Raw genomic sequence first — 27012 nt, 5'->3', positions numbered from 1 at the left:
CTGGGGACAACCTGGGGGCCACCACGAGGCAAATGGATACAGCTGCCACGGTGAGGAGTAACGGGCCAAACGCCACATGGCAATGTGGCTGAACACGGAACGTTGAGTGGAGTAAGAGGGTGGCACAGGAAGGCTCCTGGCACAATTTCTGTACATCAGTAACAGATAGAACGCTGCATTTTTTAAGGACACATAGCAAGGATGCCCCAGCGTGGATGGTGCAGAGGAGAGACACTGGGGTTTGTGACGTTTGTGACGCGTTGTCTCAAGTAGACCATGCGGTCTTCATCCCTTATTTCCCGACACCACGGAGGCCGTGTGCTGAGCCGTGGGCCACGGAGCCGGGATGGGGGTGCTCCCCCTGCCCCCCGTGGGCACCACCTTACCGGGAAACTCTACCAGCTCCCTCTGCAGGGCCTCCCGCTCCACTCGGACTCTTTCTAGAGTCTTCCTCAGCTCTCTGAGCTCAAATTCTTTGACGGGGAGGGAAGGTCAGAGAAGACCGTCTCTTTCTGTTCTTTTCCATCAAAAACCTCCCCTTCTCTTTGAACGGTACCCCACCCAGGCTACGGCTGAGACCCTAGTATGCTCAGGTCACCCTCAAAATCCTTTCTGATAGAGTGCTTGCTTTCCCCGATAATATGAAGGACGTCTGTCCATTGGGGAAAACGTGCAGACACAGAAAGGAATAAAGAAAAACAGAATATCCTCTTCTTGTCTGTCAGCCATAACCACCATCAACACTGGCGTGGATTTTCACATGCGTAATTTCACAGAGTTGGAAGAAGACAGGTCTTAGAACCCAACGGCCTGGGTTTAAATTTCAGCTCAGCCATTTCCCAGCTGTGCAACCACAGGCCAGTCACCTAACCTCTCTGTGCTGCACTTTCCTTAGTTTGTAAGAGAGGGATACCGTTGCCAACCGCTCAGTACTTTTATGAGAATTAAAAGAGGTAATCTGCCTCAAGTTCTTAGACGTGTGCCCAGCTCAGTGGACGTTCTGGGTTATTTCCCATCCGATTTTTATTTTTACTTACTGTTTATTCTCCTAGATGGCATTTTTTTTGGTTCCACTTACTATTATAAACCATGGGGCACCTGGGTGGCTAGGTCGGTTGAGCCTCTGACTTCGGCTCAGGTCATGATCTCGCGGTTCGTGGGCTCAAGCCTCGCGTCGGGCCCTGTGCTGACACCTCAGAGCCTGAAGCCTGCTTCAGATTCTGTGTCTCCCTCTCTCTCTGCCCCTCCCCTGCTTGCACTCTGTCTCTCTCTCTCAAAAATAAATAAATTATTATACACTCTTACGCAGGTTACTCTGACTAGGGTTACAAAGCCCTCGACCACCAAAGTTACCAGGGAAGTGCTGAACTTGACTACTTACTTTTCCGAAGTTTAAAGGCAAACTCTTGCCAGAAACACAAGTCAAAGGAAGCACAATGCTTCTCTGGAATCAGGCCCCGAGCGGAAGTGGATCAAGGTACTCGGCTTCCTCCTCTGAATCCCCTTTGTTCAAATTCTGACCTTCCTCTTTCTCTGGCGGTTCTGGATGCTGTAAGTACCGGGTGGAATCTTTTTTGAATTTCCCTGGAAAACAAAGAGGTCCCACAGCGAGGGGCAGCCCCACAAGCAGACCTGAGCAGCACCTCTGGGCCTGGCCCCCCGTCCAGATGCGAGGAAGCGGGTCCCTGCTCGGGGTCTCCATGCGGACGGACAAATAGGCTGCACAGGGGCCGAGGCCAGATGGGGCAGCAGCAGGGGCGTCTCCTGGGGAGAGGTCCTTGGCTCAGGTCTAAGTCACACACCACACAGTTTGCCCATTTCAAGTGTTCAATGCCGTGGTTTTCGGTCTATTCCCAGAGTTGTGCCACCATCACCAGGCGCGATTTTAGAACATGTTCACCACAGCGAAAAGAAACCTGGTGCCTTTAGCCACGCCCCTCTCCACCTGCTCTCCTCTCCCCCAGCCCCAGGCAAGCACTGATCAGCTTTCTGTCTCCATAGTTTTCCCTATTCTGGACATTTCGTATTCCTGGAACCATACAACAGGTGGCCCTTTGTGACCGGGTTTTCAATTTATCGTGTCGTCAAGGTTCAGCCACCCCGGGTGCCACTAGGGCGACCGGTGAGCTCAGCTGGAGCGTGTGGGCAGCGCCCTGCCTCCCGCCGCCCACGGCACCTGCAGCCCCTGCTCTGGGACCCCTTTCACGGGCACCCACTCATCTGGTGATGGATGTTCGTGTTGTACCCACTTTAGGGCTGTCGTGAATAATGCCGTTGTATACTCTCACAGTGTCGTGTGGATGTTATCTTTCAGTGGCCTTGGGTGAACACACCCAGGAGTGAATCTGCTTGGTCATTTGGTGACTCGGCAGCTTTACTTTTAAGGAACCGTGAGGCCGTTTTCCAAAGTGGCCGCACAGCTACACATTCCCACCAGCAGCGAATACGGGCTTGTGCCCAGGAGCGAGGCTGGCCCACGGGCTGGGGAAGGACCTTCTGGGACAAGGGATCTCTAGGGGACACACACAGGCGTCGCAGGGCAGGGGCTCTGGGTGCCGGGGGCAGTGGGAGGCAGGGCGCTGCTGACCCACTCCAGCCAAGCTCGCCATGGCACTAGAAGCATCCAGGGTGTGCTGGCATCTGCATCAGCCCCATAAGGTCCGAGGTCACTGTTCCCTAGTGCATTGGAGGAAACACAGGCCATGGTGGAGATTTGCCCAGGGCATTCAAGGAGGTAAGGGGCGGAGCAGGGATTCAGGCTCAGGTTCTCGGCGGTGACAGTGACAGTTCTGTCCACCTAAAGAGCCGTCGGGACGGAGAAGCCTGGGGGACATTCCACGGAAGGCTGACATCAAGTATGAAAAAGCTGGGTCCGCCTCTGGGGACAGAAGGCACCTCCGTGCTGGCTCGGGAGTGGGGGGTGGTTCTAACGGGCGTGGGGCTTCTTTCTGAGGCGATGAAAACGAGCTAAACTTAACTGCAGTCATGGTTACACGTATCCGAATATTTGAAGAACCGCTTTCAGTGGGTGGACCTTATGGTGTGTGAACTCCACCTGCACGATGCTGTCTGAAGACAGAGCTCTGGGGCCTTGCCCCCTGTGAGTGGAAGCGGGGACTGGGGACAGGAGAGCTGAGGTTCTTTCGGGGAGGAGACGGCAGAGGCAGGCGATCCCGGGGGCTCACTCCCCCTAGGGGGACCCCGGAGCCACAAGAGCCAGGTGAGGCCTGGGCCCTGAAGATAAGTGGGGCCCCACCCCTACCCCTCCCGCCACAGTCGGGACCATGCCTCGGTCGGCGATGCCCGAAGCCCTGCTTCCCAGCAAAACTGCAGCCACACGAGCAGAAACGAAGAGCTCTCACGAGCCCGACCGTTGACATAAAGTTTGCAGGCGGTTTAGAGGAAAGAGGCACAAGGTGTGCCCATGTCGGTTCCCTTCTGGAAACTGCAAAGGCCTCAAAGAGTCGCACCGGGTCACAGCCACACGCATCTGTGACTTCACGGTCCCCTGGCACGCGATGTTACAGGTTTCGAAACGAGCCTTAATCCTCTCCAGCGGGTAATTTACACAGTGCAACTCCAGGCATCGGCGCGCACAGGTTACGCTCGATTGCAGGGAACAGGATGCATTTTTATCTTCGTTGCCATCACTCACCTTAAACAAGACAGGACTGAATGTAGTTTATTGCCTTTAAACCCCGGCCTTAACACGGGGCCGCTGTACATCCGTGCGTGTCTTCATGCAGTGTTTACGGAGTGTCTACTCGGGGCCAGAGATGCGTCCTGCCGACCGACACCCGCCTTCCCTCCGGGAGGGCAGACCAAGGCACGTGTGCCCATGTGTCTTGCCGGGTGGTGGTGACAGCGATAGGGGATGATAATCGCAAAGCAAAGCGATGATCATGTATGGGATTCTCAGGAGCCCCAAGGAAGCCCCCACCCAAGTCAGGGATCAGGGCAGACGTCATGAAGGAGGGGGCAACGTGGCCGTGCCAGGCCTGCCCAAGGCACCGATGTAGGTCCTCGAAGAGCCCTGAGCGGTGGGCAGTTTCATCCTTCCTTTACAGATGAGGCAGTGGAAGCACAGAGAGGTTAAGCAACTGGCCCCGGGCCGCTCAGCAAGCAGAGAAGGGGCTTAAGTCAGACCTAGTTCTGCTTTAATGACATTAAAGAATCGTGGAAAACAAGAAACAACTGTCACCCCCCACGACAGAGCTTGACCGAGCTGTTTCATTCGTAGAGGATCTTTTCCAGCCCCAGAGCACACATGTAATGCCACATAGCTGAGATCATTCCAGGGCCTCTCTGTTCTGTGGGTCTCATTTCACTGGAATGCAAGGCTTAGTGCAACACCGTTGCATTGATCCATATACTTCTGTCTTCTTGGGCCAGAGCTCTGCGTCATTCTTTCCGTGTTCCTAGCACCTGGTTCAGTGCCTGGGAAGGGGTAGGAGCTCAAGTGTTATTGGTTGAACAAATTCATCTATGCATGCCTGCGTTCCCCCAGCAAATACACATGCAGGGCCTATTACGCATGCCCGGCCTGGTTCTAGGCCCGGGAGGTGTGCAGTGAATAAAAGGTAAGCATCCCCTAACACGAGGGGCTTCTCTGCTGGAGGGAGATGGCAAAAAACATAGACGCTCAAATAAAAGAGGCTTTTAGAAGAAGACAGAATGATGGACAGACACAAGGCCGGGGAGGCCGGGAGGAGCGGGAGGTGTGCAGCTGTAGACAGAGCGACCGGGGCCCGTCTTCCAGAAGTTACCATCTGAGCAAGAGCTGGGTGAAGGGGTGAAGGGAGGGCACAAGCCCACAGAGACGTGGCCACAGGGGCTGCAGGCAGGGAGAACGCGGAATCCAGGCCCTGAGCTTAGTGAAGAGGCAAATCATACAGGGAAGGAAACCATCAGGAAAGCAAAGAGACAACCTGCTGAATGGGAGAAGATATTTGTAAATGATGCATCTGATAAGCAGCTAAGATCCAAAATATGTAAAGAACTTACACAGCTCAGCACCAAAATCAAACAAACACAAAAAAACGCCAACAACAAAAAAACAGAACAACCCCATTCAAAAATGGGCAGTGGGGCGCCTGGGTGGCTCGGTCGGTTGAGCATCCAACTCTTGGTTTCAGCTCGGGTCATGATCTCACGGTTCGTGGGTTCGAGCCCCACGTCGGGCTCTGCGCTGACAGTGCATGGGATTCTCTCCCTCTCTGCCCCTCCCCCATCCACCTACACTCTCAAAATAAATAAATATTTATTAAAAAAAAAAACAAACCCAAATCCAAGCTCTGTTGGAGCGGGCTTTGTGGCACACCAGCTTTCTGTGCGATGACCGTCGCCAAGGACCACGATTAGAAGGGTCACAGGGCAACCGCGTGACCAAAGGGTTAAGCAGGATGAGGTGTTCTCCACTAGGTCTGACAAAAGGCATGTTTAGGAAGAAAAGCATGGGCAGAAGATGACAGCTGCTTTCAGTGGACCCTCGGCCAGGGGTCTCAGGGCACTGTTTTCTTAGCTCTGACGTTCGCAGTGAGGACCGGAGACCCCACTCTGCTCGCCTGGGGTGACTGTGTCCCCTGCACGCAGGACCGGCGGTTTTCAGATTGATTGGTTTTGAGCTGCAGGTGCTTGGTGAAAGGCAAACGTGAGGTGGAAACCTAGCAAGGATGATGTGCCGGAGGGGAGATGCCTGTGGACCCGTGTGGTGTCTCTGCTTGTTTTTTGCAAATAAAGTTTTATTGGCACACAGCCACGCCCACTTGTTTACACATGGCCTATGGCGGCCATCCTGCTGCACCCACAGAGTGGCCCCGAAGCCTCACGCGTGAACGTCTAGCCCTTTACAGAAGTTTCTAGTCCCCACTCTGGACGAGCCTGGGGTGGCTGCCCGAGCTCCGGCGTGAAAGGACACAGGTAGCAAGTGTGAATGCTTTGCCGAACTCCTGCCACGTGCCAGGCACCGAGCACCAAGCTCCCGGCGATTTGGTGCAGCCAGATCTGCACCACGCCCTGCACGGAAGGCCCGAGTACAGCCCCCTTTTCATATGAGGAAACCGAGGCACACAGTGCTGGTGTGACTTGTGCCAAGTCACAGAGCCAGCACAGGGCGGAGCGGGGATTTGAACCCAGGCCTTTGGACTCCTGAGCTCACAGCCTGACCGCTGTACAGAGAGCTCTCAGCCCAGGCCCAGGTGGGAGCGAGATGCAGCAGGGTGGGGGGGGACTGGTGAGCTCTGCTGGCAAGCCCTGGGGACACTGGACAGCCCCGAGCAGGAAACAGCCCTCGACACGGGCACTGGGTGGACCCCAAGACTGGTGAGCTCTGCTGGCAAGCCCTGGGGACACTGGACAGCCCCGAGCAGGAAACAGCCCTCGACACGGGCACTGGGTGGACCCCAAGACCACTGACAAGGAGCCCACCTCCCTGGACCCGAGCAGTCACCTGTGGGGCCACGGACTGGCTCCCGGACCCCTGCCGGTGAGGACTCCCAGCACCGCCCTGTGGGCGTGTGCCCCGAGGAGGACACGGGTGCCACGGTGGCCAGTGACAGGACTTCTGAAGAGGAGGAAAAGGTGATGAATGGACAGCGCCCTCCACGGTCAAGGCGTGGTGAGTAGACACTCAATAAACGCAGCTCCCGTCTCTTCCTTAGGCTGGGACCCCCAAGGCGGACCCCGAGGCAAGGCTGTCAGTGTGAATGGATTTTTGGGGGTGGCGATGCCGGGAAACATTGGTGAAGGAGTGGGGAGGTGAGTCAAGTAGGGGAAGAGAGCCAGGACAGGGTGTCTTGCTGAGTAGCGGCCATCATAGTCCATCTACTGGATACAGGGTCAGTATCCCAAAGATACAAGGAGGTGGCCTTTACGGTGAAGGTGACTGGTGTGAACATTGACTGAGGCCGAGGCTCATACCAACCAGCTTTCCAAACACGCCTCCTGCCATTAAACATCCCAGAGTCTCAGGCCCCGCAGGGAGAGTTCCAGCACCCCCCCCCCCCCGACCGGGCCCCACTCACCACACAGGGTCTGTGCCTCGTGCGCCGTTTGCCTCCCCGGGAAGGCTCGGGAAGCCTGGGAGCGCTGGGAGGCCTGAAGCTCCCGGATGTAGCGCTGCTTGTCCTCATCTGCCCCATAAACATACCTCTGGAGAAAAGAGCACAGTGGCTCTCGGACTGTCCTGATCTGGGTGGGTGTGTTGGGGGGGGGGTGGGGGCGGTCCTCTTGTCCAACTTGCCTTGGGTTCTCTAGGATGGTCCCGAGAAGCTACTACCCAGCTTTTGCTTGCACACCCCTGGGGACGGGGACCTCACTACCTACCAGCAAGTTCATTCCCTGTTTGAATGATGCTGACTCTACAGAAGGTTTTTCTGTCAATAAACTGGAACCTGCCTCCCTGAGGCTTTCACTACTCTGCCTCGTGGGATCGGATGACTGCAGAGGAGGGTAGCACTACCAGCCACACTTCTGTTCAATGATCACTCATGCGGAATCAGTGCTTTACCCTGTGCAGGGTGCTGGGCTGGGTACTGGTGAGAAAGAGAGAAGTGAGACCCAGCCCCAGGCTGCCCCATCGGGTACTGTTTTCCCTCCGTCGATAACACCCGCCTCACTTTTCCTCCTCTGGCCAAATCTTACTTATCCTACAAGATCCCTCGCAGGGAATTTATTTACCTCCTCGAGAATCTTTTTCTGATGCCCTCAGGCTGGCTCAGGCACTACCACACTCGCTTAGGTACCTCCTGGAGTCGGCCATACCCTTGTCCCAGGCAACCCTCACTCTAGATTGTATGTGGTCCCTTCAGGGGCACCGACTCCCTTGACTGTGTGCTCCTGAACGCAGGGACTTGGCCTCATCTCCAGCCACAGAGGCTGACCCCAGGCTGGTGTAACCCAGGGACAACCGGGGGACAGGGCGGGCGGTGTGCATGGCAAAAGTTTGCCCTAAGAACACCCGTCAGGTCATTAATATTCACATTGGTTATTTACTTTAGGCACCTGGTAATTTGAAATAAATAGTCATGTTATTAAGTTGAAAATAATTCAAAGCATTGATATGCTGGGCTGGTTCTTCTAACGTGTGGAGCTGACAGTCCCTTAGACGGCCTCTTTCCTCCGGCTTCTGGACCCTCTTTCTACCTGTCAGGTGGCACATAGCCTCAGTCCTATTCTTGCAGGGACCTGAGTCCCACCAGGGAGACTGCTGACGAGAGTGTAAGGCAGGGTTTTTAAAACTAGGCTTTGGAGGGGCTCCAAGCACGGCAGCTGGGGCAGGGAGAGGGTGAATGATTTCTGAGATCATGAAACCAGCTCAGAGATTCCCTAAAACCTTGAATCAGAGGCTCTGCCCCTCGCTGTCCCACAGGAAATGCCCTGGGCTTTGCCATCACCATGCTGGTTTGCACAGAAAATTGTAATTTTGTCTCAGCCCCTCAGACTGGAATGTTAGGGGTTTAAGTCACTGTAACGGGTGGGGACCAACCCTAACCACCCTCACGAAACTGTAACCATAGCAGCTTTGCTTTGATCCGTTTGTCACGTTAGCATGTATGTGGTGGGGACACTTCTTGCCCACTCCTGATGTTTCCTTCTGTACAGAGGGAGCTCCGTTAGCTTAACCGTCCTGGCGCCTCCTCCACCAGTGGGAAGAGTGGCTTATCTGAGTGGCAAGTTGGAGCCAGCATCAGAGATTCTCAGTGGGGTCCCTCCTTCTCTCCCCTCCTCTGGGATCCACTGGCTGGCAGAGAGCAAGGGTTCTTGTCTGTTCTTGGCCACACAGTCTGGGGCCTGCCCCTTCCAGGACGGCCAGGAATTGTCCAGTTGTCTGGCCCCTGGATCTATTTCCCAAATGGTTGCAAAGCTGGGTTGTAAGGAGAGCGCTGACGGTGATCCCCCCTCCCCCAAATAAGGACTCTCTGTAATAGTTAAGTTGAACCAAGCGTTTTCTGTGGCCAAGACAAGTTGAACGTTCAGAGGTTTAAGGAAGTTCATCTCAGGGTCTTTGTATTTGACCCAAAGAAATGACACTCTGGAGGCAGGGGGCCTGTTCTGGGAAAAGTATGGGCTTTGGGGTCAGACACACTTAGAAGGGGTTTGGGAGGGCTTCCCGGAGGAGGTGACGTTGGCGCAGGCATGACTTGACCAGTGTGGCAAGTACGGAGGGGCAGCAGAAGTTGACAGTGGACACATGTGCCGTGCTAAAAGGGCTTTGGCCATATCCCACATGTTGGTGTTTCCTCCGCCGTTACCCCCAGAACATACTTACGTGGGAGGTTACAGATGCTCTGTGGAAACGGGGTTCCGTGCAGAATTAGTTTGAGAAATTCCTCACCCTGGCGCTGAGACTCGGAGACTCTCATGCCCCCAGAGGGGTTTCCTCTGTCTCTCCCTCCACACCTCCTTCCAAGAGAGCATGGGCCTCGAGCCGAACAGAATTCTATATTAAACGCTCCTAAAACATTCTGCAGAGCTGAGAACCTAGTTCGTGTGATTTACTACGGAACTTCCTAAACTTATTTGACAACTTACGTTTTCATAGAGGAGCCACGCTGCTTAACCCAGTTTGGTAAGTGCTGGTTGCCAAAAGCAGTGGAGAACCAGCAGGGGTGGGGCGGAGGCGCCTCGTGTCCGCTCTCCAGAAGGTTCCCCGTGGCTCCAGTGTGAAAAGATGCTGGGGGTGGGGGACAGCCCCTGATGGAGGCTGTTGATGGGGGCGGGGGCCGCTTCTCTCCTCATTCCACGCGGGAAAGGACTTCCTTGCTTTTCCTCTCGAGACCACTGAGTGCACTGAGCAGCCAACATCTTTGTGATTTCCGCACAGGGCAGATCCGGGTACCGGGTCCTCAGCTGACTCCTCCCGCCCATTTAGGATCGGAAGACACAGCTCCCAGCGACTGGCTGCAGAGGCCGGGGAGGGTCAGAGGGTCAGCTATTTCCACCTCCTGGTTTTTTACAAAAATAAGTAGTCATGGGTTTGCCCATGTTTTCAATCTCACCAGGGAGTGGAGGTTAATTCAGGAGGGAAAATACTCACATGGCTGATTTATCCAGAGACTCATGAAAGACGCTAGTCGAGGAGGCTCCCCGAGGCAGGGGCATGAGGTGCACCAAGAGTGGGAGACAAGTCTGAGCCTCGGTTTCCCCCTCTGTGTGATGGTCGTGCAGAATGTACCTGTCCGCAGGGTTACAGGAGACGGAGAAGAAGGCCTTCACCCTGAGAAACACAGGGACCCTGAGGATAAAGGGCAAAGAGCACCAGCTTCCGGAACAGCAAGGTGACCTGCAGGGCAGTGGGAAGGGACTGTCACGGGGCCTCTTTTCTGCAGCCCAAGATGCCAGGGGACGAGAGACAAGGTTTCATGGCACCGGGAGGGGCGTCTTGAGCCTCGGTGGAGGTTAACTAGCTCACTGCAAAGCACCCACATCCGCAAGCCCAGAAGGGAAGCCAGACCTGCCGTCCCCAGAGCCACCGCCTTCTGGTCTGTGACCCATACCCAGCTTCCGTTCTCTCCTTTGAGCATTGTCAGAACCTTAGTAGGGCTTAAAGAACTATACTACCCACACTCACCCCCTGTGGTGTTAGGCCTCCTGACGGACAACAGATAAAGGTGGAGATGGGGTCATGGCCACGCCCTGCACACAGCACAGGCCACATGGTGAGCCGGGAACGTGCCTTCACACCCCGTCAGGTAGTCCGCCCCCTCTTACCCTGTTGTAGGAGTGTGGGGAGCAGAAATATCCCTCGGGGGCTTCTGTTTCTTGCCTTCGAGCCAGCCCCCTTTCCTTCTCTGAAGCAGAAATAGCAGAGAAGAAAACGTCAAGACTGTCAACAATGACTTACCGTATTCGCATCACAGTTTACAACAATAACGACAGGACACCAAAGTGTCCTCCCTGTCTGCATGGCTTCTAAACTCTGCAGAGTAGCAGTGACCATCCCCTGAACGTGAGGGAACCCAGGCACAGAGATGCAACCACTGCCCCAGTGCTCCCCAACAGGTGCGGGAGCCGGGATGTTCCCTCTCGTCCAAGCTGCGTAATGCTCGTCGGGTGTGATCAAGAAAGCAACCCACGGAGGGATGGGACCAAACCTCTGCACTGGGGACAGGGGGCAGGGGGCAGGGGGTGGGGCAGAGGGCTAACATCTGCGCTTGACTCAAGCAGGCTGGGCTTATATCTCAGCTCTGCCACTCACCTCCTCTGTGGCCATAGGCAAGTTAGTAACTTCCCTGTGCCTCGGTTTCCCCACTTGTAAAATGGAGATCATGATGATAGTCCTTACCTGTGGGCTGCAGTGAGGCTGCAATGAGGATGAAATGTATTAATATTCATGTTGTTCTTAAAACAGGGCCAGGCGCCCAGTAGTGCTAAGTGCCAGCCATGATGACTGAATGCAGAACTCTCCCCCACTGAAGCCAGATCTTGGGAGGGAAATCCAAGCTGTAGACTCCCTATCCCGTTCATTGCTTTCCTTGGTTCCATCGACAGCACCTGAGCCCTTGCTACCATCAGGGCCCTGTGCCATGCTCGGAGTCTAGATGGCTAACAGGACACAGGCCCTGCCCTCAAGCAGCTCACAGTCCAATGGTGGAGGCTGCGTTGTATAGAAATAATTGCAACGATTCATTACAAGGGGTAGAGGTTACCCAACGACAGCCTGGACATCCTTGCATTCAGGGCTCAGTGTCAGAGTTTCCTAAACCCAACACGTGCATGTGCCCAGAATGGTGGAGAGGACTCGAAACGTGCCCTATATGATACACCTCTGTTCCAACTCTCCAGCTCAAAGCTTCCTCCCAGACACGTCCGTTTTGGCCTTCCCAGGGCCAGGGGATACAACGCTGGGCAGCGGCTCAGCAGGCTGCCTGGGCGATGATTTGGCAGTGCCCCAGCCAGGTCAGATGGGCTGAAGGACGGAGAAGGTCCCGGTAGCACTTGGCATCAGGGACTTAAGGAGCAGGAGGGCAGAGCTCAAGCCAGGAAGAGGCAGACGGCCAGGGTGGCAAGCACATGTGGTAATGAGATGGTGTGCAGAACACCTAGCAAGATGCCAGGCATGCCGTAGGCACATAATAATGACGCTCTCCCTCATTCCCCCCTACGCATGGACTATGCTGCTGATAACCTGGAGTCTGCAAGTGAAGGACAATTCTTTCAGGACCCTGGAGAGCTCCCGGGGCCCCAGGTCAGTTCTGATTCCGTGTAACGAACACAGAAAAACCGGGGCTCACCAAGGGCTTCCGGAATGGGAGTCTCGCGTTGCCCGGTTACGGCAAATACTATCACCATCGCAGGCTGCGGGAAGACACTCAGGAAGATGATGTGACTGTCCACTGAGTGGCTGTGCCGAGCCGAGGGCCGGGAGCACGCACGGCTTGGGTTAGAGCCGTTACCTCCTCAGGGAGCCCTGCAGCACAGAGGGGAAGTCATTTGTTTCAAATTAGAGGAAATACTGCCATGTATTTTATTGCGCTTCTCTCAAAATACGTGCACGTATTTATTATTTTACCACCATCCTTGGCCCTTTGCTTCAGTTTCTTTATTAAAAGAAACTCTTTCCTGGCTGTCTTCTTAGCTTGCCCGGAAACTATAATCACAGAGTCAGAGGTACTTGGGCGATGTTTCCCTGAAGCCTTTTGCCCTCACTCAGTTTCTCACGCAGGATTTGTACTTAGTCGACTCTGCCCTAAACAGAGCCACGTACACAGTGAGCTGGTCATTAGCACAGGGTGTTACTGAGCGGAGAACATTCCCACACACTTGAGCACATCCATTAAAAAGGAGAACACGGTGAGCGAGACAAGAGTGATGAAAACAGCGTGGCCAGCAGTGAAGCAGAAAGTCCACTCTCAGCAGAGGAGAGAGTTGATTTTGCATTTTGACCTCTCATCCTGCAGCACCCACGTTCCTCCCTGGAGGCAACCACTGTTAGGAGGCCCTTCACCTGACCTTCCAGAGCCAGTCTGTGCATTTACACACACTTCCGTCCCCTGCATGGTGGCAAAATGGTTGCACTGCACTTTATTTGCCTCTTTTGTCCACTATGCTTTAGAGCTCCCTCTGCTGGCCATTTAGAGCCACCACAGTTTTGGGAAAGCTGCACCCTGTTCGCAGTGTGGACGGGCCACTGTGCGTTTAGCAGCCCCTGGTAGCAGACGCAGGTTATTCCTGGTCTTTGCACGCATGGCGCTCCATGCATGTGGTGGGCTCTAGGAATTGGGTTGTTGGGTCAAAGGGCATGGGGATTTGTGGTCCACATGGACCAGACAGACCCTGGTGGGCACCATCCCTTCTGTGGTGCTGCACCCATTTCGCACCTACCAACAGCATCAGCCTCACCCTCTTCACAGAGATCCCTGCCTCTGGGCCCGGAGATGACAGTCCCACCTCCCTCTCTGCTCACATCCTCTATGGCTCCCTTGACTTGGGCATGAAGTCTGGGTCCCCTGGCCTGTCATTTGAGGCTCCAGGAGGCTGGGCCTTCACGCTCCCCCGGCCCCACATTCATCCAACGGATATAAACGACACTGAGAGGGAGAGTCGACGTGGATGACGATCAGACCCTTTAAGTGTATTATCCCGTTTAATCTTTGGCATAACTCATCACCATGGTGACATCCACAGGTAGAGAAAGATGTTCAGGCAGGCCAATGACCCTCCTGTATGTCCACAGCAGGGCAGGGGCAGAAGAGACTCTCCACTGTGGGCTGCCTCCCCTTCCACCTCCCCAACAAACAGAAATCCTCTCCCCTCCGGTACAGCCTGACTTTAGACAGCCTCACCTTGCTGGGCCCAGCCCCGAATCTCCCCTGCCTCGGCCCCTCTCCAAAGGTCCAGCACAGCCAGCCGCAGACAGGACCCCATTTGGGAGTCAGCCAGCCCTCAGCTGCTTCATTCGCTTAGGGGACAGACATAAGTACCGGGGCCGGACGGAGTGCCAGGGCCCAGGCAGAGGCTGCAGAAACAGCGGTGGGTGACAGCTCAGCCTATGCGAGCTCTTGGTCAACACCAAGTCTTAGTTCCCTGGAGGGCAAAAACCATGGTGGTTGCTTTGCCCAGTACTCTCACCTTGATTATGGGAGATGGGAGCCTCGGGACAAAGACCTGAACCTCTCCCGCCTCCATTTCAACATCTGTGCGCTTGGCAACAAGCTCTAGCACCCACCGAACCGGGTTCCAATCCTGGTGACGTCCTTAACGACCCGCGGGGCCGAGATCGGGTTGCTGAACACCTTGGGTTTCTCACTGTGGAGATGGGACCATCCCCCGCCGCCCCGCGCGGGGGGCGCCCTGGGCGTACACCGGCCAGGTGAGCACGGGTTCGCCGAGTCCAAGCTGGAGCCTGGCCGAGCGCCCCCAACGCAACTGCTCTCAAGACCAGGTCTCCCGCCGACCGCTCGCACCCGTCTGCCCCAAGCAGCGCCCGAGACCGTCCCCGGCCGCCCGGATTGCAGGCCAGCTCCGGACCCGGGGCCGCACCCGCTTCGGCACCGGCGGCCGCGGACAGCGCCGGACCCAGGCGGCCGGAGAACCCGCCTGGCCCCCGCGCCCGGGCACGCGCGCGGAGCGGACCGGGAGGGGCGCGGGCCGGGTCACGTGCCAGGGCCTGGGCCCGCGGGGCCGGGCCGCACCGGAGCGCGCCCACCCCGCCCCGGGGGCGACCTCCGCACTCCCGGGCAGCGGGGCGCGCGCGACGGGGAGGGGCGCAAGTTCAGCCACTGACCCGCAGCCTGGCCGCTGTCCCGCCGCGGGTCGCCCGGGACGCGGCCCCGCGCCCGCAGCTCTGGCTCCGCCTCCCCCCCCCCCCCGGCCCCCGGCGTCCCGCCGCTCCGCCCCGCCGCTGCGGGTCCCCGGGGCGCGGGCTCTGTCAGCTGGGAACCGCTTCGCGCTGCCAGGGGCTGGCGAGCAGGGCGAGAGTCCCAGCCGCGCAGGGCGCCCCGGGCTCCGGGCTTTCCCGGCAGCCGCGGACTGGGCGGGGTCAGAAGGCGGGCGGGGGGCGGGGCGGCGGGCCGGGCGAGCCCCTCCCCTCTGCCTCGGACGGCGTCCCTCCGCCCGCACCGCAGTTATATACGCGCGCCCAGTTGGCGAGAAAGAGCCAATCAGCGACGGTCATCTTTGAATTCTGTCTTCCAATATCGCTAAATCGCGCAAGAATACATACGCATCGTCACTATGGCGAAAGTAGGACATTCAGAGCAACCCCTCTCCCGGAATCCCGCACCTCGAAGCCGACCACCTGTTAACCCATTAACAGGTGCCTTAAGTAAACATTTTTTTTTTTCCAAAATATAATTTCAAAGATAATTCCAAACATATAAAGATAGCCACGAGCTCCGCCTCTCCTGATGGCAGCACAGCTCGATCGCATATTCCCTTCTGGTTTGTGGCAGGTGACACGAAGGCGATCGGGGGCCGCACAAACCCTCTGTGGGTAATTTTGAGGTTGCCTACGGGACGGCACAGCCTCTAGAGCCAGACGGTCTGTTCATCAGCCTACTTCTGCTGGGTAACCTCTGGCTGGTTCCCTCACCTCTCTGGGCCTGAATCTCTTCATCTGTTAAGGGGGGATAATAATAATGCATATTATTAGGCCCAGGTGTGGGATCAAAGAGTACTCCTAAAGTACATCAGAGGCACTCAATAAATACGTCTGTTCTTATTTCTGAGGCCTTCTGCACATATCAAGGGTGATAAACAATAATTGTGTGACAATATAATTTGGTCTTTTCCTACTCTGCAAAGCTCCCCACTCCATTCCCACGTTTCTGTTTTGTTTCGGTTTGGTTTTTTTTAACCAACCAAGGGCTTCAACAAATAAATAAGTCAGGAAAACTCTCTGTTGCTCAGTTTCTTCCCTTATAGAATAGAGATAGCATTAATAGCATCACACGAATGCCTGGGGATTAAATGAAATGTTGGAGGCGTGCATGTATAGGATTGCTGAGTACCATGCCGGGGCGTGTGATGGCACCAAAGGCATACAGCTGCTCTTATCACTGGTGCTGCCTCATGCTCACAGGGAAGCCCCAGGGCTGAGCCAACATGGGCTGGGACTCCCGGCAGGACAGGAGCCCAGAGATCTAGATGCCGTCCCCTCTCTGCTCGGTGGAGGAAACAGCTTGCCTAAGTGAAGCTGCTTCTACCTCCCCACGCAGCCCCTCAATTCAGTCCAATTAAATGTAGCAAATACACAATGAGATCCCCTCCTTACGAAAATGGGTAAAACCTATTCCCCTAACATAAATCCTTGAGATTGGCCAGGCAAATTATGAAAAGAAGAACGTGCCAGACTATACCTAAAGCCACCGGAATTGAATCACTGAGGTATTGATAGAGGGATGACACATGCATGGGCAGGACCAAAGACAGAACCCAAATCAAATCCAGAATATGTATTAAGTTAATCCGTGACCGACATAACAGTTCAATTCAATGAACAAGAATGAGTTATTAATGAATACTTCTGAGAACTGACCAGCCACCTAGAAAGGGAATAGAGTCCAATCTAACAACAAATACAAAAGGAAACTCCAGATGGACTAAAGACCTAAATGAGCCAAGAAAACAGTAGAAATCACACAAGGAGACTTTGGGATCCCCAAAGCGTGCTCGGACAGACCCACTCAACAGCAATACCTTCTCAGATGAAAATATTGAGATGCGGGACTATTCCCAGCATACTTAAAATGCCCTGCTGAATGTACGGGGAAATCCGGGGAAATCCCAAGGACCACGCCTCCCCATAAGAAGAGGACTAGCCAGCCCAAATCAGTGTGTGAACCCAGAAGTCTGGCCTCCACCGGGTACAACCACCTACAACAGGAGCTTCAAGTTCGAGGGTCTCATGCTGGTGCCACGGACCAATGAACAAACCTTCCCGTATCGGCTGCCTCTCGTGGTAAAACCGAACGTGATGTAAATAAATAGTCTCTCCAGAGACCCTGTACCGAGAGGACTGCTCCCACGTGTGTCTGAGGAGCAAATCTGCCCCGCCCAGGAGGTAAGAAAACTTACCCATCAAAAGAAATTGCAATAGTTACAGTTTAGTAGCGCCCCCTGGAGCCTAGAAGAAGTACATGCAAATGCCCTGCGGAGAAAAATCTCTTCCATCCAGGCCTATCACCTTGTGCCGTATATGAGCTCATAATAAACACGGAAAGTCCGGTGACCTGCTACTCCACACCTGTGAGGATGTCTAACCTTAAAAAGGCAGACCACGCCAGGTTTTGGCGAGGATGTGGGAGCACTGGACACTTGACATCCTGCTGGGGGTGGGGGCGGGGATGGAAAATGGTACGGCCACGTTAGAAAGCATAAACTTTCTAGGTTAAACACGTATGTCCACAGGATCTGGACATCGCATTCTTAGGAATGAGTCCCCAAGAAATGTGGGCATGCATCCACACAAAGACTTATACACAAGGGTTTACAACAGCTTTGTTTGTAACAGCCCCAAACTGGAAACATTCCAAATGGCCATTAACATAAAGGAACTGTGGTCCTTCCATGAAACGGGGTATCCCTGAGAGATAAAGCAATACTCGTGGCACCTGCAACGACCTGGACGAATCTCAAAATACCTGTGCCTGGTGAATCAAGTCCAAGGAGAATGCCAGGGATGAGGACTGGGTGGGGGGGGGGGGGGGGGGGAAGAGGCAGGAGGGAGGGGCCGCAAAGGGGCTCCAGGAAACCTTCAGGGGGACGGATGTGCTCATTATCTTGACTGGGCCGATGGTTACACGGGTGTATAACGCTTCTCTGCGTTTTATATACATGTGCAGTTTATTCTCGACTCATTTTACCTGACTAAAGTCGTTATAGAAGTATAATGGGCAGTTTTAAGCAAAAGCGACTATACTGCACTTCTGAATTTATAAGAAACATAGGAGTAAAGTAACTGACAAAGCACAGAGGAAGGCTGTGTGAGGTAGCCCGTGTTAGCTGAATGGCACCGTGGTCAGGAGAAATAGACAAATTCATAATTATAGTTGCAGATTGTTAAAATATTTTCTTTAAAGGTTTATCTATTTATTTTGAGAGAGAGAAAGAGAGAGAGAGCCAGGGAGAGAGAGAGAGAGAGAGAGAATCCCAAGCAGGCTCTGCACTGTTAGCACAGAGCCTGATGTGGGGCTCGAACCTGTGAACCGTGAGATCATGACCTGAGCTGAAACCAAGAGTCAGATGCATAACCAGCCGAGCCACCCAGGAACCCCTATAGTTTCAGATTTTTTGACATCACTCACTCTCTCAGTAATTGGTAGAAAAAGAAGAGAAAAACCAGTAGGTGTTTAAGATCTGGAAAACTCCATCAATGATTCTGACCTAATTAACATTATAGAATCCCCTCCCCAATAATAGTAAAACTTGCATCTTTTCAAGCGCAAATGGAAAATTCACCAAGATTGAGCATGTGCCAAGCCATAAAATATGTTTCAAATCGAAGAGAACCCAAACCATACAGAGTATGTTTTCTGCTAACAGAAGGGTTAAATTATAATTTAGTAACAATAAGATGTCCAGATAATCCCCCAAATATGAGGAAATTAAGCAATACATTTGGTTTTTTAAGTTTATTTATTTATTTTGAGAGAGCCAGAGAGCATGAGTGAGGAAGGGGCGGAGAGAGAGAGAGAGAGAGTGGGAGACAGAGAATCCCAAGCAGGCTCCCCTGAGTCAGTGCACAGAGCCGGATGCAGGGCTTGAACTCATGAAACCATGAGATCATGACCTGAGCTGAAACCAAGAGTTGTACACTCAACGGACTGAGCCACCCAGGTGCCCCAAGCAACAGGTTTCTAATTAATACATCAGTCAAAGAAGAAATCAAGGGGTTGATTGGAGACAAAATATTTAAAACTGAATGGTAACACATACTGGGTCTATAAAATGAGTGATGTTTACTTTATAAGGTTAAACAAAAGAAACCCAGAAGCTAGGACTACAGTACTGAACAGCAACCTTGTAACCCGGGAGAGCAGCGATCAAGGTCAAACCATTTATTGCTGGAGGCGATGGCTGAGATATGGATTAATTAGAGCTTTGTAAGATAAATGCGGTAAAATTTCTAGGTCAATCGCTGAAAGTACGGAAATTATGTAGCTTTCAAATGGCGGGGAATGGAATATGACCAAAGGCTCAGGCAATCCCCAAAACGAGCACAAATGGAGAAAAAGGAGAAGCAAGGAAAAGTAAGACGAGTAAAAACGCAAGATCAGAAATAGCTCCCAAAACACTGGTGGTCCCAGTCCGTGTAGACGAACAAGCCGGCGGGCAGGGTCAGACAGTACTGGACTGGCAATGGTACAAAACCCAACGATCTATATGGTCTTTGCTTGGGATGCATCTCAAGTGTGAAGAAGACGCAGGAGGGTGGAAGGATTTACCAAGCTATGGAAGGCTGCGGTAGCTTTCACCAGTGGACCAAATAAAATTTAGATCAGATCATCATTGGGGTAAAGAAGACGGCCACCCAGTACTAAATTCGCCAGGAAGAGGCCACACTTCTACAACTGCACGCATTTCGCAGGAAGCGAAAAGACAGAACCAGAAGGAGAAAGCGACAAATCCGCTATCTCGGCGGGGACATTCTGACACGCGTCTTTGCAACATTTTCTCTGTTGTGAGAAAATATGCATCACGTCAAGTTTAGCCTCTTAACCACTTAAAAGGTACAGTTTGGTGGCATTCGGCACATTCACACCGTGGTGCCGCCGTCCCCATCGCGCATCTCCGGAACTTCTTCCTCTTCCCGAACTGGCGCTCTGTCCCCATGAAACGCTCACTCCCCATTTTCCACTGTCCCCAGCCCCTGGCACCCACTCGCCATTGTGCCTTCTGTCTCTGTGAATCCGGCGACGCTAGTATTCATGTAAGGGGGGGTCATCGCCTCTGTGACTGGTCTGTCTCACTCAGCATAGTGTCACCCATGTGGTGGCAGGTGCCGGGATTGCCTTCCTTTTTAAGAGTGAATAATATTCCCGTGTGTGTGTGTGTGTGTGTGTGTGTGTGTGCATCCATCACCTACGATGTATCCATTCATCTACTGATGGACACTGCGATTAATGCTGCGATTAATGCTGTTTGTGAACCTCAGTGTACAAATACCTGTTCAAGTCCCTGCTTTCGTTTCTTTCGGGGGCGGACTCAGGAATCTTACTGCATCACACGGTGATTCTCTGTTTAATTTTTTGAGACATCCCCAGAGCATCTTCCACAGCGGCCGTACAATTTTATATTCACAGCGACAGTGCACCGATGTTCCTCACATCCTCACCCGCACTTATTAGTTTCTGCTTCTTTTGGATAGTAGCCTTCCAAACGAGTGTGAAGTGTCAACACTTAATAATCGATAGACCAGCTTGTAAAAAAAAAAAAAAAGACAGCTGGTAAGGATAGAGGACATTTGAGCAACACAACTAATTAGCTTTACTTAATGAATGTATACAGAATCTTGTACCTGTCACATAAAGAACTGTTACAGTTTTTAAAAATTAAAAAAATTTTTTTTTAATTTTTGACAGAGAGAGAGAGAGCACAAGCGGGGAGGGGCAGAGAGAGAGGGAGACACAGAATCCGAAGCAGGTTCCAGGCTCCGAGCCGTCAGCACAGAGCCCGACGCGGGACTCGAACTCACAAGCTGCGAGATCATGACCCGAGCCGAAGTCGGACGCTCAACCGACTGAGCCACCCAGGCGCCCCAAGAGCTGTTATAGTTTTAATAAAGATACCATTTACGGGAGCAAAATAAAATGAGAAATGCATCTATTGACAAATAGGCGAGATCTTTATACAGAGAATCTTAACTCCATAGTGAAAGGTGTTTAACAAGAGCTACGTGAATAGAGGATTCATCAGTGGAGGACTTGATATGACACATCATGTCTCTCCCAGTTGTGTGATCAATTTAATGCAGCTCTGATCAAAATCCCAATAAGGTTCTTTGCAAAATTTGCCTTTCTAATTCCAAAGTGGATATGGAGAACAAAGGGCTAACAACAGCTTCAATGTCCCTAAAGAAGATGGCCAGGCGGGGAGGACTTGATTTGGCAAATATCAGGACTTAGTATAGGGGCGCCCGGGTGGCTCAGTCGGTTGAGTGTCCGACTCTTGTTTTCAGCTCGGGTCCTGATCCCAGGGTTGTGAGATCAAGCCCTGTGTTGGGCTCTGTGCCGGCAGCATGGAGCCTGCTTGAGATTCTCTCTCTCTCTCTCTCTCTCTCTCTCTCTCTCTCTCACACTCACTCTCTCTCTCTCTGCCCCTCCCCCTCTCCTGAGCTGGTTCTCTCTCAAACACACAAACGACTTACTATAATGCTAAAGTAGTTGTGACAGCATGAAATTGACACAGAAACAGACAAATAGACAAAAGAAACAGACCATGGATCCTGCACACCTGATACATGTCATAGGTGACACTGTAGCCCCTGTGAGAAAGGAAGGGGTTTTACATAAGCGATGCTTGGACAACCGGCTATCCCCACGAGAGGGGAAAAAATAAAACAGGACATCTTGCTCTCACTGCCCATAAAACTCAACAGCAGGGGCCTTAGCCTCAAAGTAAAACTTAAAATAAAACTTAAAGTAAAACTTTAAAACATTCAGAAGGGAATATAAGAGAATATTCTTAAGGACTCTAGATAAGGAAGGATTTCTTAAAACACAAAAAGCACAGATCCTAAAGGAAAATACTGAAAACAGGGACTATATTATAATTAATATTAAACATTTTTTAATGCTTTATTCATTTTTTTTTTGTTTTTAGATAGAGAGAGACAGAGTGCAAGCAGGGAGGGGGAAGAGAGAGCTGGAGACGCAGAATCGGAAGCAGGCTCCAGGCTCTGAGCTGTCAGCACAGAGCCCAACATGGGGCTCGAACTCATGAACCACGAGTTCATGACCTGAGCTGAAGTCGGACGCTTAACCGACTGAGCCACCCAGACACCCCTAAAATTAATATATATTTTTAAATTTATTTATTTTGAGAGAGAGAGAGAGAGAGAGAGAGAGAGAGAGGGAGAGAGACAGCATGCACATGAAGGGGGAGGGGCAGAGAGACAGAGAGAGAGAGAGAGAGAATCCCAAGCAAGGAGACCGTGAGATCCTGACCTGAGCTGATATCAAGAATCAGACGCTTAACTGACTGAGCGAACCAGGTGCCCCTAAAGTTAATATTTCTACTCACCCAATAGAATGCTACAATAATATAAATACAATATTATAAAGGAAACTACAATAACATAAGACGGTAAGCCCTTAACTGAATGGAAGTATGTGCAGAACATATGCCCAACAAAACATCAGTATCCAGAAAATATAAAGTATCCCCGAAAAGCAATAGGAAAAGACAACCCAAAAGAAAAATAGGCGGGATACGTGAAAAGGCCACGTTCATGGAGAGAAAGTATGAAAAGCCAAAAACATACAAAGAGCTTCTGTCAGAGAAATTCACACCGTTACGTTGCTCGGAGACACCAGTTCACTCTCACCAGGTTGGTAAACATCCAGCCAAGACCGCAGGTTGATAAAGATGGGGAGGAGCTGGGTTTCTCATGGACCGTTGGTAGGATACTAAATTGGCATGAACATTTTGGACCGCTGTTTGGCAATACCTTGTAGAGTTGGAGACGTTCACGCCCCATGCCTTTTAGCAATTCCAGTCCAGCAGGGTGAACTCCAGAATGGTACCTCAACTAGGGGTGATTTTGCCTGCTAGGGGGACATTTGACACGATCTGGAGACATTCCGCTGTCACATCTGGGAGGAGGGTGCGAATGGCATCTGGCAGGTGGAAGCCAGGGACAGCCCCCTCGACAAAGAATTATCCCACCCAAAATGTCAGTAGCACCGCTGTCGAGAGATCCTGACGGACAAACCTCTTATCTACGCGCATCGGGAGGTATGAATGCAGATGTCTGTGGTTGCGCTGTTTAAATTTTTTTAAAAAAATGGCCAGAATGTCTATTTGCAGTTCAGCTTCATGTTTCAAAGTGGATGCATTTTTAAAACTCAATGTGAAATAAGAAGAAAAATATGGGAGAATAGAGAGAGATATGACACCATGCAACCACGCATAGGAAATCAGGGAAAAGATAAAACACATTTGAGAAACACGGTTACCAGTTGGGGACAGGCACATAGGACAAGGCTCATGTTCTATTTCTTAGGTTGAATGGAGGATACAGTAATGTTTATTTGATAGTTTTTTAAATTTATTTTATTTTTTGATTGTATTTATTTTGGGGGGAGGGGGGAGAGAGAGAATGTGAGCGGGGTAAGGGCAAGAGAGAGAAGGAGAGAGAGAATCCCAAGCAGACTCCATGCTGTCAGCACAGAGCCCAACACAGGGCTCGAACTCACAAGCCTCGAGATCATGACCTGAGCCGAAGGTGGACGCTTAACCGACTGAGCCACCCAGGGTGTGCCTGTAATCTTTTATTCTTTGAATATAGCAAAACCTTGAAGTGATGAATCTGATGGGAACACAAATTCTGATTTAACAGTTACTGATGGAGTCCTGTCCTCTGTCGAGCCCCTATTCTAAGGATAAAGGGCCACTAACATTTCTTACCGTGTGCAGGGGTTACCATCACCCAAAACTCGCTCAGGTCCCTGTGGGGTTACCGGTGCAGACAGAATTTTACTCTATTTTTGTGTGCATGTGCCCCCCCCCTTTTTTAGGCAGTATAGAGACGCAACTGACATTTTTGGAAACCCCCTTACTGGGCTTTGGAAAAATACATATGTTATATATATATTACTTGGCATTCTTGAAATATTTCATACTCAAAACATTTTGTAATAGTTGGAAATTGGTCTCCTTAAACGTATTTTGTAAGGTCACGCTTCCCAGGCAGATCACGTTTTTATTTTTTGTGAATCAACAATGAATGATAGCTGTCCGAGCTTTCTTGAACGAAAATCTAGGCTACAGCGTGCTCTAGGTGCCATGGAGACCAATCTAACCAAGAACGAAAGGCAGAAGCTATATGAAAAAGAAAAAGAAAGGGAGAGGGTCTGGCTACATACTTGGCTATATAACGTGGCAACAGATGCCACGAGCAAAGTCAAGAGATGCAAGAAAGGTCTGGAAAAAATGCTTGAACCCCGAGAACCAGCAGAGGAGTACCCGCTCTGCTGAGAACACTTAAAAATGGACAAAAGGGAGCAGGCTCGTAAGTATGGAGAACAATCCTGATGATACACATGGTTTGAAAAACACAGTTTCCAGAGGGGAGGGAGCGGGGTGGTGGAAGAGATAGGTGAAGAGGCGGGGGCGCCTGGGTGGCTCAGATGATTAAGCGCGGGACTCTTGATTTCAGCTCAGGTCATGATCTCACCGTTCGTGGGTTCGAGCCCCACGTCGGGCTCTGTGCGGACAGCTCAGAGCCTGGAGCCTGCTTCACATTCTGAGTCTCCCTCTCTCTGCCCCTCCCCCACTCACACTCTGTCTCTCTCTCTCTCAAAAATAAATAAACATTAAAGAAATAAAAATAATAACCCTGTGATAACGTTTATGGTGACATGTGGAGACCGCACCTGCTGTGGTGAGCACTGAATAATGTATAGGATTGCCAAATCCCTATATTGTACACCTGAAGCCAATATGACATTATATGTCAACTATACTTCAATAAAAATTAAAAAAAAAAACCCTGGAAACACTCCCCCCCCCAAAGGACAAAAGCAAAAGCCCCAACTAAAAATGGACAAAGGGTAAGAAGCCAATTCCCAAAAGAGCACCTCTAAAGTCAAACATATATTCAAGTTCTCCCCGATTCCCCAGTAGGCAGGGAAATGCAAACTAAAGTCACAAGGACAGATCACTTCGCACTCATCAGGATGGCAACGTTTACAGCGTGCCCTGGCATCAGTTGATGGTGGGAACTGTGTGCATTGAGGCAGAAGGGTCAGGTGTCACAGAATCTTGGGAAGGTAATCTGTCAGCATCTATTAAAATAAAAGTTTAGGTCTTCAAACCAGTAACTCCACTCCTGGGAATCCAGTCTGTGGGAAGAAAAATACTGACACTGACCAGGAGATTTCCTGCCCATTGTTCTTAGCCGGCAAGGGCAGGGAGAAGGCGCACATCATGGGATGTCATCAGCCTTTCAAAAGAATGAGGCGAGTTCCCTGAAGAAGCTAGCGCGGATTTCAGCAGGTGTTGGCGAGCCTGAAAAGTAAGAAGCAGATAAATGTGATTAGGAGGGATTCTTTTTGTAAGACACTGACCCCCAAGCTCCCCTGTGGGTGCGTGTATGTGTGTGAATGCACGTGTGTAGGTACGTAGCATATACTTACGTGTGTCTGTGGAGAAACATATGGGAGAAGGTAAGCCAGGGGGTTATCAGGGGCCACCTCATGGGGGATGTGCTATGGAAATGGGGAGGGGGAAGCGTCCAGAACAAAACCATTGTGTTTTTATTACGCCCATTCATGTGAACGTATCTGCACATGGGAGAGGCACGGAGGCCTGGTCACCGGAAGGCTCTCGGGGATCACCCCGGTGTGGCGAGATTCAAGGTGACCTTTGTTGTCTCCTTTATATCCGCCTGTACTGTTTGAATTCTTTACAATAAGCATGCATTATTCATAGAACCAGAAATAGCCCACAGAAAGCTGTTTTCCTTGAATGGCGTAGAGGAAAAGAAAGAGCATGTCCTGGCCTGGGGACGCTGCGTCCCAGGAGGCCGGACTCCCCGACACGGAAAGGGATGCAGAACTTGGACACTCTGCCCGGCCTCCCACCCCTCATGGCTGATCCACCTTGTTTCTGGAGGGAGATCCGCAGGCCCTCGGTGCCCACCCCGGGGCAAAGCCCTGTCCTGTGCAGGAGACTCCTTGGGCAGCTACCTTCGTGATCATCCTGTTTCTTTAAAAAATAAACTTTTTGTATTGAGATCGCTGGACACTCACATGTAAGAAACAATAACGAGCCAGTATACCCTTCACCCAGTTTCCCTCAAAGGTAACACCTTGCAAACCTATAGTTACAACATCACAAACCAGGCAACTGACGTGGATAGGATCCACCCGCCTCAATCAGATTTCCGTGGCTTTACCTGAGCTCACGCGGGCGCATGTGTGTGCGAACTTAGTTCTGTGCGATTTTATCACTCGTGTAGACTGGCCTGTGCACCGCCACAGGGTACCCTCGGGGTAGAACCCAGTGCCATCCCGCTACCCCTTTATAGACACGGCCACCACCCTCCCCCTCCCCAACTCCTGGTGCCACGCATCAGTCCTCTATTTCTATAATCCCGTCGTTTTGATAAAGTTCTATAAATGGAATCACGCAGCTGTTGAGCTCAGCATAATTCCCATCGTCATCTTTTAGGATCTGAACGTGAGCTGATGGCAGCGTGGGCTTGGGGTCGGAGACCTGGCTGCAGTTTCCAGATCCTTTTGTCTGACTCTCCTTTGTCTCTTCCAGAAAATGACAGTAACAGCGCCTGCGGGGACACGGAGGGAGGTAAGCTTTTCTGCTACGAATCCCAGCAGTGTTCAGTGCACACATCGAATAGCCTCACTCTTTTAGGTGTGCCATGATCACATGCCTAGGTCCTATTCTTCCCATCACTCGGATGGTGGCACTGGGGGCCAATGGTGGAACCAGGACTCACATCCCAGAGTGTCTGGCAGGTGTGTGTGTGTGTGTGGGGGGGGGTGTCACCATTTCTATTCGACAGGGAGGAAGGAGACCTAGGCTCAGAGCACTGATGGGACTTGTCCCAGGGACACAGAGCTCCCCGCCCCTCACCTGGCACTGGTTTTGCTGTGCCCCCTACCTCAGGGCATCTTACCAGCAGTGGGGTAGTTTTCTGCTACTCAGGAGATACAGAGAGCCTGAGCGGTGTCGGCCACTGTGGAAGCCAGGTCTGCTGGTTCCGATCCCCAACTCAGCCACTGAGTTGGTGCCCTGAGGCAAGTTATTGAACCTTTACATTCCTCGGTGTCTAAGGATAAGGAGGGAGGGATTGAAATGGGTTAATTTCTATGAAGCTCAGACAGTGCC

The 27012-nt window shown here is 52.0% G+C and overlaps 1 long non-coding RNA gene across 1 annotated transcript; it reads right to left on the bottom strand.

The window, feature by feature from the left end:
- Positions 1 to 6387: 6387 nt before the first annotated feature.
- On the bottom strand, positions 6388 to 10788 carry LOC122237789. Its single transcript, XR_006216433.1, has 5 exons — positions 10711 to 10788; positions 10037 to 10216; positions 9532 to 9900; positions 7023 to 7149; positions 6388 to 6562 (listed from the first exon to the last, which is right to left on the bottom strand). It is a non-coding gene; the product is annotated as an uncharacterized LOC122237789 (long non-coding RNA).
- Positions 10789 to 27012: the final 16224 nt, after the last annotated feature.

This window comes from Panthera tigris, chromosome B1, assembly GCF_018350195.1.
Source record: "Panthera tigris isolate Pti1 chromosome B1, P.tigris_Pti1_mat1.1, whole genome shotgun sequence".
In the NCBI taxonomy this organism is placed as follows: Eukaryota; Metazoa; Chordata; class Mammalia; order Carnivora; family Felidae; genus Panthera; species Panthera tigris.
This window is presented reverse-complemented; position numbering and strand designations above follow the sequence as displayed.